Source organism: Canis lupus, chromosome X (assembly GCF_003254725.2).
Source record: "Canis lupus dingo isolate Sandy chromosome X, ASM325472v2, whole genome shotgun sequence".
NCBI classification, from domain to species: Eukaryota; Metazoa; Chordata; class Mammalia; order Carnivora; family Canidae; genus Canis; species Canis lupus.
The window spans coordinates 103,168,099-103,186,908 of NC_064281.1; the positions used below are offsets into that span (position 1 = coordinate 103,168,099).

The 18,810-nt window shown below is 38.0% G+C and overlaps 2 pseudogenes; one reads left to right on the forward strand and one right to left on the reverse strand.

Moving 5' to 3' along the window:
• The window catches only part of LOC125754678 (elongation factor 1-alpha 1-like), a 166,730-nt pseudogene that overhangs the window by 22,165 nt on the left and 125,755 nt on the right, over positions 1 to 18,810 (reverse strand).
• On the forward strand, positions 13,787 to 18,255 carry LOC112649069 (olfactory receptor 13H1-like; annotated as a pseudogene).

The following is an 18,810-nucleotide window of genomic DNA, read 5'->3' on the forward strand; positions in this document are numbered from 1 at the left end:
GTCTAGGCCTTCTAGGACTCATTAGAAGCCTCACTCTTACAAGCGATATTCCCTCCTTCTTCCAGAGACTAGGACCCTATTTGACCTGGAGTGCACCTTTCTGCTGTCAAAATTCCTGAGTGATGACCACCTGCCTATAAGGTCTTGTCTCATATCACTACCAAGGTTAGAGGCAGAATACTTAAGGGTAGATATTATATTGGGAGTACAACTTCAGAGAATAAAGAAGAAGGGCATGGATAATGAATCAAGAAAGCAGGGAAGACCAATTCAAGGATGTGCTATTGAGCTGATCTCAGCTAAGTGAAACTCTTTGCTTAATCCAGTTGAATTTTTTTAAGAAGTTGTATAAACTCCATCCCACTCATGGATGGAAACAGAGGGATGAGTTTTTTCCAAATTTTGGAAGGCCAATTGGAAGCCAATGATGTGGTAAATAGATCATTATTAACCAACTTTCCCTAAGTACTTCATGTCCTACTGTGTGCTATATGCCTTATATACGTGATCTCATCGAATCCACACACCAACCCTCGGGTATATATTAATCTTATCCATACTAGCAGATGAAGAAACTAAGGCCCAGGGAGGTTAAGCAACTTTCCCATGGTCACAAAGCATATAAATGGTGGAACCAGGATTTGAGGTCAAATTTCATGATTCCAGGACCCTTAACCACTATTTGGCACTGCTTCCAGGGGAGTGAATTTAGCCACCACTCCTATCTCCCAATGGATAAAGATTCACCCATTCACCCAGTCCTTCATGCTTATAGGTTGTACACACACACACACACACAAGCAATGGTCTCACAGTAGTATCTACTAGTAGATCCCAACTTGAGGAGTTAAGAGGCATACAATGAAGGCATGAGGTGAGGTATTGTCTGGTTGCACCTGCATGAAGTATGTTGGAACCCACATAGCTGATCATCACAATGACAGCTAGAATAATGTATAAGCGAAGCCAGGATGTACAAAAAGGATGCCTAATATATCCTAACACTAGGGGATGAAGGCCTTCTCTCCCTGTGCCAGATCCACCCAAATGCCTGAATAGTATTCAAAGTCTTGTCCTTTTGTTACTACATCTCACATCTTCAATTATCCCATGTCTAGCTATATCAAACCTCTTTGTGTCATGGGAGAGACTGGTTGCAGATGACAATAGGAAAAACCAAATAGGAAAAATATTTCAACATGGGAAAAACAGTATAACAGGCAGTTGGAAACAGAAACTAAGGCCCTGCTTGGTTAGATAGACCACCTTTTTGGATAGATTCCACATTTTCATAAAGGAGGTGACTGACAGCCAAAAACAAATGGCCCATTTCACAAGCCTGAATGACTTCAAGGATGTAGGGAACTGCAGAAAAGTGTTTCCCCAGCACACAAAAAGGTGCTGGTACTGGTAAAGTTTTTACCAGTCTGTGTGGCAAGGAAAAGAAATGAAAGTAATGAGCTCTTCAGATTCAGTTTCATTCAAAGCCAATTCACTGAAGCACTATTTAGAATAGCAAATAGTTGGAAATACTAAAAAGCCCATTAATAAATGACTGTTAAATTTGTAAATCCATACAATGGACCACTATGCAGATAGAACAAGAATTAGAAAATTCTCTACGTACCGACATACAATGCTTTTCAACATGCCCTTTTTAGCAAAAACAGTAGGTATAGAATGTTATACACAAACATGTATTTGTTTACTTATACATAGAATATCTCCGGGAGGATGTCCAAAGAACAGATAACAGTGGCTGCCTCCAGAGAAGGAAACTGAGTGATGAAGGAAGAGGGGTGGGGGGGGGACCTTTTTATTGCCCATTCTTCTGTACACTTTGAATTGTGGACAAGAATTTTTCTTTGTTTTGAATTTGTTTTCTAATTTTTTACCTGAAAATAGTCACAGTGAAATAATACGGTTTATAAATTGTGGACGGTTGTTTGTTCTGTTATTAACACATCCTTACTTAGCAAATAAAAAGTTGCCAACATTATGGCAAAGTTCACTTTGAAAAAAATATACTTTGTATGTGAAACACAAAATTTTGGAAAACCACTCTTCTAAGGTCCCTCATGGGGACTCAACAACCAGTCTGTCATTTTGCTATTCCACCCTTAACTTGTGTCTCAGTTCTGGACCTATGCTTCTGCCTTAGACATCCGCTTAGTACCTCACTCTTTTTAGGATTTAGACTTTGCTGTGTTTTTTGTCAGTCAATGTCCTCTATGATCACCACCACCATCCATGGCTTAGTATCATATCTTGCAATGGGATACTGTGACTGGGGCCCTTCTACCTACTGATTGACCTTTCTGGTATACACAACTTGATTGGATTGCTTTCTATACATTACTTGTTCCCATATTTTTCTTTACTATTCTCTAAATGCCTGTGAGACCATTCCTGGCAACTCATGTTAGATCTTTCTGATGTCAAGTGTTTGCCTGGACAATCCTTCCTAAAATATTATGTTCTGCTTATCAGACTGGAAGTCCTCCCATGGCACTTCTAGTTGATTCTTTCCGTTCAGTATTTCTTTACAACAAATGTGGCCAAATTGGTATTATGTCCTGTGGTAGAGATTGCTAGCTATCTTTACCATTATCTATTCTCGCAATCTTCTTTGGTATAGATTATGGAATTGTATTTAAGTGGCAACATATCTAGCTAAAAAACTATAGTCCCAGACTGACTTATTTCACTTAGCATAATACTCTCTATCTCCATCCACATCATTGCAAATGGCAAGATTTCATTCTTTTTGATGGCTAAGTTTTATAAATACTAAGTTTTATATATTTATAAATAAATATATATATGCCTTATCTTCTTTATCTATTCATCAGTTGATGAACATTTAGGCTTTCTCCACAATTTGGCTACTGTTGATGAATTATTGAATTCTGCTCCTGAAACCAATATTGCACTGTATGCCAGCTAAAACTTGAATTTAAATATTTAAAAAAAACCTATAGCTCCCAGCTTCTCTTGAAGCTAAGTGTATCTGAGTAACCAATTTCTTATCAATGAAATAGAAATAAAAATGTTCTGGGGGATTTCTAGAAAGTCCTAAATAGAAGCAAACCAGCCGCCATCTTTTCAGTTTCCCTTTTCCCTTTCCTCCATCCTGATGTGTAGAATATAAATGTGATATCTAGAACTCTACCAACCTTCTTACTCTGTGAGAATGAGGGCAGAATGCTTAGCTGAAAGGTGTATGAATCTATGAATATTGTAGAACTAACTACCATAACTATTCTGGACCTATCATCTTCAGTTATCTTTTATGCGAGACAAAAGAATCATCCATCTTGTTTAAACCACTAATATTAAGTTTTCTATCCCTTGAAGCTGAACTGATTCCAATTGATACATTGTTCCTACCAGTTTGCCATGTCCCTTTAAAGGTAACTATGCCTTGCCCCATAATGTTTCTTTTTTTATTATTTTTTATTTTTTTGAAGTTTTTATTTAAATTCCAGCTAGTTAATATACAATTAATATTAGTTTCAGGTGTACAATATAGTGATTCAACACTTCCATACAACACCAACTGTGCATCATGACAAGTGCCTGTCTTAATCCCTGTTACACATTTGACCCATTCCCCTGCCCACCACCCCTCCAGTAACCCTGTTTGTTCTCTATAGTTAAGAGTCTATTTCTTAGTTTTCCTCTCTGTCTCTATTTTTCCCTTTGCTCATGTTTTGTTTCTTAAATCTCACAATGTTTCAATATTCAACATGTCCGACTAAGGGCATCTCCCTACATATGTAAGGAATATAGATATTTATGGAATTTTCAACCCTATCCATACTGTTAATTCCTTTATTGCCTACATACTGATTTATTACTATTCACTGCATACTTGGTGGTTATTGCTTTATAATTAATTTAATTTTCCACCCCAAACCATGAGGACAGGAGATATCACGTCATGTGTTAAATGTGGCTTTTCCAAGGCAAGCTGAGCAGATATTGATTGGAGCAATTTCAAACTCATGAACACTGTCCAATCATTAAAGTAATAACCACTAAAGTTCTATCTACTGCTCAGACATCTCCTCTGAGCTTCAGCCACATGCATTCATAGAAAATGGACCCATATCTACCACAAGTTTTAAGACAACTCAAATTATACCATTCAAAACCACAGAACGTCACCTCTCCCTTTAAATCTCCCCTTCCTCCTGTTTTCTGGATCTCACTGAATGGTGTCACAATCCACCTGAAAGGCATCTTCTAATCCTCTTCCTCTCTCATTACAAACTCTAATCATCCCTGAAGCTCTGCTTATTCTACTCCTGTGATAAATCTCAAATCCATCCCTAGTCATTCATCCTACTACCTCTCACTTAACTCTTGCCCTCATCATTTATTGCTTTGACTATTGCAACAACTTGAGATATGGTCTCATGGGCAAGTCACTCCAATACAGGTTCCACACTATGGTGTCACCCATCTTTCTGAGTTTGTGTCAGAATCCTCAGTGATGTCCAGTTATGTGAAGGCAAGAAAATAAACTTTTCATTGTGACATTTAAGACCTTCAAAGATCTGAACCCAGCCCACACAGGTGTCCTGCCTGTTGCTGATCCAACCATACAAACATATTATTATTCTCATAAGCACTTCATTCATTTCCAACTCTATGTATAATATTGATGTAGACTTCATTAAATGTGTGCATTTAGAACTAGTTGAACTAGCCAATCTTAGAAACCCAGCAAGATTATCTCTTCTAATTTGAGCCTTCTTCAACTACCTTTTATCTTCAGCATAAAGAACAAATCCTTTCTTCATTGGGGTCCCCACACACAAATTTACATGTGCCGACATTGTACAACTCTATATTGTGTACATGATTGCACAATGTAGCACCCCTTCCATGTATCTATGGATCTTAGGAAGTGGGAGAGGATGTCATCTATATGGGCCAGCACTAGGACAAACCCATGCTGCTGTGTGAACTTCCCCAGATACTCCCATGGATACAGAGCCTTCAACAGTCCATAGAACATTTTCCAACATTAAGAAGTTCACCTCTACTCTCCTATACTTCTCACCCTAATAACTCCAGGACCTCCGTTTTCCCCACAAGCCCCATCAGCCCTTCTACTTCCTGCCCAGGCCTGGTATCACCTGTTTTGGGCCTGGACTTGCTGGCTAGATCCAGACCATTCTTCCCAGGTACCTCTCTAAACCAGGGGCAACTTGGCCTCCTGAAAAATGAGATGCATCTGAACAACGAGGCCCCTTAGCAGAGCTGATGCTTCTCAACAGCTAAGGATGCTCTGTTCATTTGGGCTTGGCCTGAACAATCTCATGTAGCTAGAACCTAGTCATTGTTACTAAATTCAAGATATCAGAAAATATTGTCTGGAACCTCTTATCTTTACTTTTTTCTTTTTAGAAAATACAGACTCTCTAATAAATAGCACCCTCTCCCCTCTAAGCCAAGAGTCAAGTGGAACAAAGGTGGGGGAGTTTTGTTTTCTGCAGTTAAGAAGTGGGGGATTCAATATGTGTTTACAATGAGAGCAAAGTTAAAATAGCTCATACAAAAAAAATAAAATAGCTCATACTACATTGCCAAATGAAGGATAACAGAGACATAAACACTGCCCTTAAAAAGATTCTTTTATAAGAAAAGTATGAATTGAATCATTTACTGAAGTACTGTTTGAACAGATGGTGTGATTCACAGCTAACATGTAAGCCATCTTGGGAGCTTATGGAAAAGTAAACAAGTGGAGCTAAAAAGAAATCACTTTATTCCCCAAAAGGCTCTTTCATTCATTTTACTAGAAAATTGAAAAGTTTATGTTTTGAAGGCTGCGTTTCCTTGGGGAATGTCAGGAGTGAGCAGGGAGGAGAATCTCTTCAGAGCAAGAGTACATGGATGCAGGGTTGAGCTCCACATTTGTCTCCTAAAGGATGACATGAGTCTAAGAAGTGAGACCCTCTGCATACTGACTCTTCCCAACCACTAAAGACACTCGTATCTTTGTGTGTCGTGAAAGGTCCCATGTGCCCAGATGGAAGAGAAGGGAGTTAAGAGTTAGGAATCAGTTATGTAACAGGATCTTTGCTAGGAACATTGCAAGTGATGCTTCCTCTAAAGCTAGCTCACCATGGCCCCAGGAATCATACATTTTCCTAACGGGAACATTGAGGTGGGAAATGGCAGAAGAGATCTCCCAGAGCCATATGGTTACTTCTTTTATGAAGCTGCCCTTGAAACACTGGCCTGTTGAGTTTCAGGCCTTAGGAGAGGCAGTCAATTGCAGAGGGAAGACCACTGACCAGGATCTGGAGACATGGGTATGAAAGGCTCCTCTGCTTGCTAATGCCTCAGAGACAGTAGCCTTCTGTGCCACAGTTTCTCCAACTTAAAAATTTGGAAGTTGTACTACATGGAATCCAAGGTCTTCATCTGGGTTTGAAAATGGCATCAGGGATCCCTGGGTGGCGCGGTGGTTTAGTGCCTGCCTTTGGCCCAGGGCGCGATCCTGGAGACCTGGGATCGAATCCCACGTCGGGCTCCTGGTGCATGGAGCCTGTTTCTCCCTCTGCCTATGTCTCTGCCTCTCTCTCTCTCTCTCTCTCTCTCTGTGTGTGTGTGTGTGTGTGTGACTATCATAAATAAATAAACATTAAAAAAAGATTTATTTATAAAAAAAAAGAAAAGAAATTGGCATCAGAATATCAATGAAGTTGGCTTCCCCAGCCCCATCATTCCTGATCATTTTCAACTGAAATAAGGAAAAAGTCCTTGCAAAGAGGTGCAGCTCTCACCATGGCACCACCTACTTAGGCAAATCTCCAAGGAATGAGCTGACCCTGGGCAGAGCTCTCTCTCTCGACTACCTTAACATGACATTATCTTATCATATCATGGCACGTCTTGCCCACTTAGTGATGGCCCACCACTGGCTGTCCTAGCATTCTTTCATTTGACTAATATTTATTGGGTGTGTAGTAATGCTTCAGGAACTGTGCTAGATACTGTGGAAATGACAGTGAGCAAGGACAGTGACTCTCCTCCTAAAATTAGGCCCAGTGGGGGAGATACATAAACAAACAAATAAGTAAAACATAAAAGGATAAGTGAGCATATAAGAAAAGGGAAGGGAAGTAGAGTTCTACCTGAGAAGTCAAGGTATGTTACCCTGAGGTAATGATGTTAGACATCAAACTAAATCAATTTTTTGTTAACCGTCCAGATATTTAGAATCACCCAGGTGACTGTTGCAGATTTGCTTGCCTAATATCCTGGCGCTTGGTACCACTTAGATGAAAATGTTAGATTCCTAGGCCATTTAGGGCCAAAGTTGCCAAGAAAGTAATGAAATATTTTATTTTCAAAAACCTAGAGACTTAATTAAGGAGGAAAGCGACTTCAGTGTTAGTAGTCCAGAAATAAACTCCTTCTCTTGGGCATGTTCTTATAAATACTTTTGAACTCTTTCATGTGAAGAGCCTTCTAATTGCCTCTCTGGAACCTAATCCTGGAGGCTTTGAAATGGTTTCCCTTTGCAACTTTGAAACCTTTGGTACTGTATCCCCTGGCAGGTATGATTCTACCTCCCTCCCTGGCCTTTGTAATAATTGGACTTTGGAAGTGTTCTTTTCCCCATTTAGTGAAGTGCTGCTGCTCTTCAGTTACATTTGGAACTTCAGGAACTTCAAGTCTCTGCTGAATGGAAGGAAAGCTTACAATGTGTTCTATGTTTACTGTGTTTATACTATTTGACACTGGTCAGACCAAGGTTTCTTTCCTGGGCTGGAATGATCCACTGGAACACTGTTCCAGGTCACAGGAAGAAAGAAATTCCTGTGATACCTCAAGTGCCTATCTGCCAGGACACTTACTACTCTGTACCTCACCTTATAGCCAGTTGTGTCCAGATGTTACCCTTCATCTCATTACTCAACTGTGAGTTCCTTACAGGCAATAATAGTGCTTTGGTTTCCCTTAGATGCTACATGCCTAGGGCTAATGCCTTGTATGTAGGAGGTGCTTGTTCAATATTTGGCCAAAGTCCAAAGTTTCAATGTTGCTTTATTGATTTCTCAATACCATTTCATTGTCACATAAAGCCTACTGTAAATCATTCTCAAAGTCAGCCATCTTCATTCTAACCCACATAGCAACATTGTTTCATTATTTTACCAGGTGCTAAAATTATACTCTAAACTTCTTAAATCAGAGGAGTTTTCTAGTTTTTCTAAACATTGTATTTGTTCATCGCCAGTAATTTTCATAAAAGCTAACTTCTAGCCTTATGTATTATATACTTCTCCCTGAAGAGAAAGGAATGGTACAATCTGTTCTTCAATTCACCATGCTAAACTGTTATTTAGGATACAACACAATCAAGGACTAACAAGTATAAATAAAGAATTTTAATAATTTCTTTTAAGTTTACAAATAATTTATTTTTATAGTTGTGTCCATTTAGTTTCCATGAAAAGCTTCATATTGTCTTGCTTATTGGGAAAAAACAAATATTATTCACCATGATTTTTGATGGTCTTTATATTGACCATTAAGAAACCAAACATACCTGAAATCATAAAACTAGAAGAGTCCTAAATTATTTTCTAGTACCATGGGAAAATGCTTAAGTGGGAAAGCAGTTCACATTTTGTATAGTGTGACATCATGACTGTGAAAATAGCAGAGAAACAGGAAAGGAGCCCAAATGTCATTAATGGTCACAACTAAGCAGTGGAATTCTCTGTGATTTTTGTTTAGTTACTTATGGTTAAAATAGACTTAAAAAGAGATCGGCCCTACGACCCAGCAATTGCACTGTTGGGGATTTACCCCAAAGATACAGATGCAATGAAACGCTGGGGCATCTGCACCCCGATGTTTATAGCAGCAATGTCCACAATAGCCAAAGTGTGGAAGGAGCATCGGTGTCCATCAAGAGATGAATGGATAAAGAAGATGTGGTCTATGTATACAATGGAATATTACTCAGCCATTAGAAATGACAAACACCCACAATTTGCTTCAACGTGGATGGAACTGGAGGGTATTATGCTGAGTGAAGTAAGTCAATTGGAGAAGGACAAACATTATATGGTCTCATTCATTTGGGGAATATAAAAAATACTGTAAGGGAATAAAGGAGAAAGGAGAAAAAATGAGTGGGAAATATCAGAAAGGGAGACAGAACATGAGAGACTCCTAACTCTGGGAAACGAACTAGGGGTGGTGGAAGGGGAGGTGGGCGGGGGGTGGGGGTGACTGGGTGACAGGCACCGAGGGGGGCACTTGATGGGATGAGCACTGCATGTTATTCTAGATGTTGGCAAATTGAACATCAATAAAAAATAAACTTATTTAAAAAATAAATAAATAAATTTAAGGTGTGCAATTTGATGATTTGATACACTTTTATATTGCAAAATGATTACCACTATAACATTAGCTGACATCTCTCTCACATCACCTAATTATCATTTCTTTTCTGTGGTAGGAACATTTAAGATTCTACTCTATTAGCAACTTTCAAATATATCCATGCTATTATTAACTATAATCACCACGCTGTACATCAGGTCCCCAGAACATACTCATAAGTGGGAGTTTGTATCCTTTGACCACATCTCCCCAATTCCTCCACTCCCAGAAACTAGTAACCACTCCTACTCTCGGTTTCTACGAGTTCAGCCTTTTCAGGCTCCACATATAAGTGAGATCATACAGTATGTGTCTTTTTCTGTAGAATTCCATATTTTAGTAATTAAAATTTGGGTGACATAATTCTGTGCATTTTTTTAAATGCAGCCGTCATTCTAAGGTCAAGTGGGGACATGAACAATGAATATGCATGCTAAGTTGACTCCTTCTTTTAGCGAGAGGAGTCATTTGCACTCACCATCTTGTACAGATCCCCTTTGCCCTATTCCCTCATTTTTCCTCCCAGTCACCTCTTCTTACAAGTACCCATTGCCAGCAGTGTCTTCAGGGAGGCTCATAACCTCTGGTGCAAAAGGAGATTTGACTGTTTTGGCAAATGGTTGTCAATTTGTTGTTATGAGTTGGGTTCACTAAAGGAAAACTAAACTTTTACATGATGGGTGCTAATTCCTGCTAATTGCCATCACCTCATAATTAAATTGGCAGAAATTTCACTCCACGAGCAGGGGATATGAAACCTGGCAGGCTTAAAAACCACCACCTCAGAGGACTCTGAGATTGGAAAGTGTGAAATCAACAGGTTGTTTCTAGGCCTTAGTTGTATGAGGGATTCAGAGGACACAGAGTGGCACAAAGGAGTGTTGTTAGAAACAGGATAAGAGATACGTGGATGCCTAAGGAACCACCATTTGCTGTGACCTGTAGAGGATGGGTAGTTCCCAATGACTATAATGCAGAAAGCAAATGCAAGGTGGTGTGCAGGCTAGAGGATATGATTTCAAGAATAATCAACATACCATCTAGATTAGCAGTTGGAAAAGTATAGCATGTGGATCAAAAACAGCCCACTCCTTGTTTTCATGGTTTTATTAGTGTACGGCTGTGCCTATTTGTTTACATGATGTCTAAGGCTGCTTTAGTGCTACAATGGCAGAGCTAAGTAGTTGCAACAGAGACCTATGGCATGCAAAATCTAAAATAACTCTTACATGAATGATTTCAGAAACAGGTAGCTAGTCCCTGTTCCAAATCATAAAAGGGATAGATTGAAAGAAATAATCCTGAAAGGAAGCCAGAACAAAAGAGAGGTTAAGAGGATCCCACTCTATGTGTGGAAGATTAGAAATGGGATAACTTAAGAGAGGAGAAAAAAGGGTAGTGGGTAGAAGTTGTGTTCCTATGTTAAAATATACATGAATGAAGGTATTTCTATAAAGGTGATTCTGAATCAATTATAGCTGAAATTGGCAAACCACAGCCTGGCCAAAAAAACTGGAGCACTGTGTGTTTTTTTTTAACTGAAGTTTTATTGGAAGATAATCACACCCATTAATTTTTATATTTTCTATGGCTGTAGCATTATTGCAAAAAACTTTAATAACAGGCTAAGACATTTAATTATTCACTTCTCTTCAAACCCCCTCCTCTTCTGGTCTTTCTCAAATTGTAAGCCCATGTGAATCAGCTTTGAGAGTTCTTTTTCTCCTTCCTAGGTGTATCTACTGTCCTTCACCTGTTTCCAGTCACATTTCCAGTCTTATTATCTTTTATTGCCAGTAATCTGCAAAAGCAAATGAGAGAACTTTATCTTCAGGCAATATTTTGGCCTCATGATTACATGCCATAACCCAAATCATGGGTAACATAGTGGGCTTGAAATTTTAAGATTTAATACCTGCTTAAACAAATTTCCCCTAATATATTGATTAATGATTAATACTATGTTGGAAGAATGTATCCAGTGACATGCCCAGGGCCCTGCTCTGTTCAACACTTTTATCAAATGACTTAGATAAAAACCCAGAAGACAAATTTACCAAATTTTGAGTGACACAAAGAAAGTAAGAAGTGCTTAAGTAAAATTTCAGATACCAGAATTAGCATCCAAATGATCCCCTCAATGATCCCATCCCCTCAATGGAGGGGAACCCCAAGCCAAGCTGAATAAGATGAAGCATTGCTTAGCAAATCATAAAGCTGAGCCTTAAGGTTAAAGAAAATCAGTTATACAGTCACAGAGGAAGTGAGATAACTGGTTTTATAGGAGTTTCTGTGGAAGAAAATCAAGGTTAGGGGCTTTACATCCTTGCTAAGCATACTATTAAAAATAACCAGCTATTCTAGGATATGTAAGAATGCTGCCACTATCTGTAGTTTCTCCATGATGGACACTAGTCATTCAATGCTTTCAGAAGGGTGTCTGGTTCACAAGACCACTCTTTAAGAGAACACTGGAAAAAAAACAGGAGTAGACCTAGGTATTTTCAGGAATAGATCTGGGTAATTGAGAGGTCTTGGAATGAACGTGTCATCTGAATTGAGATAGAAGGACCACAGCATGATTAGCTTGGAGAAAAATATTCTGTGACATTGGTGTCATTAATGAGTTTCTGTGGTAATTCTAAGCCTAACACAGGAATTGAAGAGTTTCTGGGACATGAAACTTTCAGTGGTAAAATCAAGAAAGTCCAGGACAAACCAGGAAGATTGGTCACCCTACACTGTGCTTCAGCTACACTTATCTCTTATTCAGCAAACATTTAAACTTGTTTTGCTGTAGTTTTGCTGCTGTTTTGGGTGTAGTGTAGTAACCACTAACACCCAATAAGAAGTGACTGTCTGAAAGTCCTTCTTTTCTGTTGTCATTCTACAGAACACTGCTCTATCAGTCAACACATTTTTTGGTACCAAAAATCAATGACTACAAATTTTAGGGAAAAAAGTTATTCAGGGTCACATGGCCCCAAACAGCATCATTAAATGCAACATAAAAATACCTTAATGGAAGAATCCATTCAGTCAAAGTGACATTGGGAGCTTTTATTTCAGCATTTTTCAAGACTTTCTTCTGTGCAAAGTAGAGTGCCAGAGAAAGCAGAGCGACTGTTCCATCTCACTCAAACTCTCTTCCCTGAAATTTTCACATATTTACTTTGTGTCATTTTGGTCTCCACTCAAACATCACCTTCCTTGAAAGCAAACACCTATAATAACAATCTTGTTCCACTGCTCTTTCATACCACCCTGTTTTATTTTCAACTTAACAGTTATTACTATCTGAATTACTTTATTTGTTACTTATTTTCTGTCTCATCCCCACAGAATACAAATTAAATAAAAGGGAAGTCTTGTCTCTTTTGTTCTTTGCTATATTCTCAGCAAGTAGAACAGAAATGACACACGGTAAGAAATCAATAATTATTTGCTGAATGGATAAATGAATGAATTATTCTGCATGACCATGAAGCTTAGATTGAATCCTTTCATATACACACCAAAAGGCTCTGAGGAAAAAATATCTACAAGATAAGTAAAATTCAGTTACCTAGTAAACTTTCAGAGTAGGCCACACAGATCAGTATGAAATAAGGATAGGTTTAGTAGACTCTGATTATAAGGCAAGAAAGTTGCTGTCAGGGCACCTGGGTGGCTCAGCAGTTGAGCATCTGCCTTCAGTTCAGATCATGGTCCAGGGCTCCTGGGATCCAGTCTCACACAGGGCTCCTTGTGAGGGGCCTACTTCTCCCTCTGTCTATGCCTCTGCTCTCTCTCTATGTCTCTCATGAATAAGTAAATAAAATATTTAATAAAAAAGTTGCTGTCAGTTAGGCCTTATGAGATTGCTAGATAAGTATTGTCTACACCCAAGAGAGTTGAGTCTGTGCTGTTTGCATGCTCTGTGCTGTGTACTTAAAGTGAAAAAGGTCTATTTTCATCTAAATCTCTTGTGATTCTCTCTGATGAAATTATCATCAGAGACTTTAAGAAATTCAAAATTAAAAGATTTAGATAAAGGAGATCTATGTCCTCACAACCAACTTCCCTTTTAGAAATATGAGCCGCAGAATTTCTTTCTTTTATGAATTCCCAGATGATATGGTTTTTTTCTCCCAAGATTCTAGCCCATTCTATCATAATTAAGTCCATAGCATCAATTCCTCTCAATGCTTCTTTAACCTTCTGAGAAATGGAATTGTCAGTAAGGCAAATCCCAAATTTATCAGATGCTCTGCTTTTAGCAGAATGAGACTTCCATCAGATGCCTGGACAGCTGAAGCCCTCCATTCCCACTGTAGCTTGCCTCTATGCCAGTTCTGTAATCTTCATTAGGGAAGCATCAACCATGTCCTCTGTGAAATATTTCCTGGATGACACTCCAATTTCTCCCAATTTGTATGCTCATGCAAATGTTCTCCATCTTATCTTCCTTCATATTTTGTGGATTTCCACACATGCTTAATATATTTTTAATATTTGGGGGTGAAAAGGTCTCTAAGAATCACAAAGAAAATTCTTAAGGAATGAGTATTTCACATAGGCAGACCCTTACCGTCAACCCTCTATGGAAGGAGTGAACCACTAACACCCAATAAGAAGTGACTATCTGTCTGAAAGTCCTCCTTTTCTGTTGTCATTCTACAGAACACTGCTCTATCAGTCAACACATTTTTTGGTACCAAAAATCAAAGACTACAAATTTTAGGGAAAAAAGTTATTCAGGGTCACATGGCCCCAAACAGTATCATTAAATGCAACATAAAAATACCTTAATGGAAGAATCCATTCAGTCAAAGTGACATTGGGAGCTTTTATTTCAGCATTTTTCAAGACTTTCTTCTGTGCAAAGTAGAGTGCCAGAGAAAGCAAAGCGACTTAGATATGGCTGTTAAATCCAAGGACTTACAGCCTCCAAAGTGTACACTCAGCCTTACTTCCATTATATGGGGTCCAAAGTCCCTTCAGTTAAAAAGAAATAAAAAACTTTATCTAATCTCTGTTAAACCCACAATCATACTTGGAAGAGAACTGAATTGAGCAACACAACATATCCTTTGCAGAACCCAGGAAACACAAAAGTTATGCAATCATCCTATGATATGCATCTTGTTCTCCAAAATTCCTCAATATAGATTCTTCATAGCACTACCTGAGCATTTAATATTCTAGCAGAAAAGAAAGTAAATTCATGAAGAACTACTCAAACAGAAGAAAGTTTCTCTTTGAAGAAGACTGTGTGTGGTTACCCAACACCACCATATTAACCTACCAGAATCATTGCTATATGGAACATTCACTGAAATTCTCATTAACCAGGTTAAGAGGAAAAGGAACATTATTTTGATAAGCAAAATATAACAGAAGCTTCCTCCTCCTTCTTTGTTTTCTCTATGTTTGTATTAGACAACTAAATTACAAAACAGGGATATCTCCTAAATCTCAAAAATGGAAACTATTCTTCAAGACTGAGGTCATGAATTCTTCAACATTACTCCATTATCCTAATTTCCAAAGGTCCTTCTTACATTTGAATTGTGTTTTCTTTTAATGTTACTTAAATATTTTTGGTCTGTAAGTACACTATACATTTTTGGCAAAGACCAATATTTTTAAAATATCTAGATGTATTCAGCAAGGACATCTCCTCAATTTATTTTTCTGTGGCTGGGAACTAAGTAACAGAACTTTGGACACCTCAAGAAGAAATTTCATTTTCATATTTGTACGGGCAAAGAAAAATCACATGTCATGAAGTGGCATGAACTATATTATCATTATGTATGCTAGACAATGAATTTCTTTATTGTTTTTAAACACCAACCTTTCATGGTAGCCTTATTACAAGCCATCTCTGTGTAAATAAAAGAAAAATAAATTTAACAAGTAGAAATAAATGTGCATGATTCACCAGCACAGTTAACTCAAGATTTTCCAGCCTTATAACCACAACTGATAGGAAGATTTATTACCACAGCTGCTTGTATTAAACTTCTTTTCCTTGCAGTTGAAGGAATCAAATTTCTTCTTGGAGATTAGTCATTTGTGGGGGTGTTGCCAACTGCAAAATGCTTCTGTTATGAATGAGGTGCACTTCTCTGTTACTGTCCTCCAGCCCTAAGTCAGTGAGTAATTTTCATCCTTTTATGTGTCTTCTCCCGCCTACAATCAGGAACAGATTTTAATGACTTACACAGTCAAACTTTCTTTGGTTGTTACTCAAACCTGAAACTTCAGATGGTATTGTTTCTGATAACATAATTTCACAAGGAAAGGTAGGATGAAATGACATTTTGACACATGTTTACAAGGATGAAATTCAAGCCAAAGGAAGGGTCCATATGGGATATGAAAATGAGAACAGAGTTAACATAGCTTGTGTGGGTCACAATTGTGCCAGGCACTGCACTAGGTTCTTTATAGACATAACCTTTTCTAATTCTTGCAACAATCATGCAAGAGACTAAGTGATATTCCCATTTCATATATGAGGAAACTGACTTTCTTAGGATTGTGAGGTTACTGGTGGCTGACTCAGAATTTAGGCTTAGATCCCACTGACTCCTTCACTTTCTTTCTGTATTTTAACATTCTGCTTTTTTGGGTATGAAGAATTACCCAATTATATGCAGCACTAATACAACAATACAGTATGGAGAGATTTGATTCTGTGTCTAAATAAGAAACTCTTAAAGCCAAAATAGATTTCAATGGGTCATCTGTTTTACTCCCTACCAAAATTACACAAAACTGACAGGACTCTGTCTTTCCTTCTTTCTTCCTTTTTTTCTTTCTTTCTACATACCTGGAAACATGTATTCCAAAATTTGACTTGTCTCTCTTCAAAATTTCTGGTAAACATTGTCTTCATAGGGATCCCTGGGTGGCGCAGCGGTTTGGCGCCTGCCTTTGGCCCAGGGCGCGATCCTGGAGACCTGGGATCGAATCCCACGTCAGGCTCCCGGTGCATGGAGCCTGCTTCTCCCTCTGCCTATGTCTCTGCCTCTCTCTCTCTCTCTCTGTGACTATCATAAATAAATAAAAATTTAAAAAAAAAATTTAAAAAACAAAAACAAAAAAAAATACATTGTCTTCATAAAATCCTTTATCTAATAAAATTTTCCCATCACCCTTTAAGCTTTTGTTTGGAGACAGTAGGATCTGCACATAGTAAGCTTCTGTCATTGAAGACAGATGTCAGAACAATTGAACAAAGAGTGAGATTTTAGTAAATCCATGAGTCGCTTCATTTATTTCATGTCATTTTGGCTGGTGTTGTTTTTCCATTGAATTGACTGATTGCTATAGCTACATATACACTTCCCAATTTGCCATCCATATGTGGTTTTAATATGACATAGAGGAAGCAAAAAAAAAGAGCTGAAAAGCAAATAAGTATTTCAAGCATTCACAATTGTATCATTGAGCTTAAAGTTAAAAATTATTGTTTGTTAATCAGTGAAACAACTTCAATAAAGCTGTCTATAAACTCATATGTTTGGTAAGAAGATATAGCATATGTGCCCCTTTTTTGGTCAAGAATAAAGTCAATCATCTAGCAATGTCCCTTTATGAGAGAAATAATTTTAACTCAATGTTAATGACTATCTTACTTGATTAGGTATAAGTACCTCTAATGGGGATCTAACATAGTCTGAACAACTTAACCTTATAAATTTCTGCAAGATAGAAAAGCAAAGAAAACCTGTATTTTCATCATTCGATACTTGAGCAGCTGAGTCTAACCCAGTAAAACAAATGACACACAATAATTAATCAGAAGTCTAGAACATGAACTCTAACAAGCTACTAAGATGCTATTTTTCTTAATTAGTAACATAGATGACATTATGTTTTGTCATCTTTCCTAGTACTTGAGATGACTAAATGGGCAGTCTAAAGACAATGTCTCTGAGATGGCTGAATTCATCCTCACGGAATTTTTCCAACAGCCTCAAATCTAGGCTGCCTTCTTGGGACTACTGTATTTTTACCTGGTCACCATGTTTGGGACCAGCTTTATTGTAGTGAGATGGGATTCTCAACTTCATATCCTCATGTATTTTTTTCCTCAGTAATTTATCCTTCCTTGGTATCTGTTACTCTATCAGCTGGGAAACATATGTCTTGGCCCAATGTTTCAGGGACTTCCCCATCATTTTCTACACCAGCTGTTAGGCCCAGATGACCACATCCCTCTTTCCAGGGATGACAGAATGCCTCTTCCTTGCTGTCATGGTTTATGACAGGTTTGTTGCTAACTCCAATCCCCTGCATCACACCACCTTTATGAATAATCAGGTTTGCATACAGTTGGCATTGGGAACCTGGGCCAGTGCCTTTTTAGTAGCAGTCTTGCCAATCATTGCAATTCCTGCTTATTATTATGGACAGAATATCATCAACCATTTTACCTGTGAGATTCAGGCCCTGCTGAAGTTCATCTGCTCAGACACTCCTGTCAGTCTGAGTCTAGGTCTGGTTATCCGTATATTCACACTGTCCCTGACCTTCCCTTTTGTCCTTATTTCCTACTTCTACATTGTAGTTATCATGCTGAGGATCCATTCTGTTCCGGCCAGGCTCAAACCTTTCTCCACCTGTGTCACCCATCTAACTGTAGTCACCATATTTAATGGCAAAGCCATCTACATGTACCTGAAACTACAGTCAAAGGAATCTCAGGAAGAATACAAATTATTCTAGATATTTTATGGAGCAGTTATTCCCACATTAATTCCCCTCATTTACACTCTGAGAAACAAGGACGTAAAATCTACACTTAGGAAGTTAGCCAAAGAAAACGAAAAATCCTAATGGCTCTCTTTAAACCTCTTCAATGTGCAAGAAAAACAATGAAAACTTGGTTCATAAAATTCCAATTTATGTTTTTTAAAACAAACAGCATCAAAAATCTTAGTGAAAATTCTACAAGGTCACTACTAGACACTCAGTAACAAATTAACCTTAAATGTTAACATTTTGTCAAGTCATATTACGACCTAAAGTCATGAATGTGTCCAAAATAGTTTAGAGAAAGAATAATAGTAGGAGATAGGCAAAGGCGAATGCTACAGCTATAGTAGTCCATCAGGGACAGGTTCTTTTCTGAGATATAGAGAGCAAGGTTTTTTGTGATCAAACATCTTTCTTTCCACACAAGGTGGATAAAATTCAAATATAGCACACTAGTTATATATATAGTATTTGCTCCTCATATCACATTTTATAGGTGTCTGCCCCAATTTGAACCTAAGGGACAAATAACCTCTTAATTTTCACATTTATATGATAGCATCTCATGGCAAGAAGTATCTTTGTATGTATAAAGCACTTTATCTTTTAAAAAGCATTTTAAATAAATATTCTAGT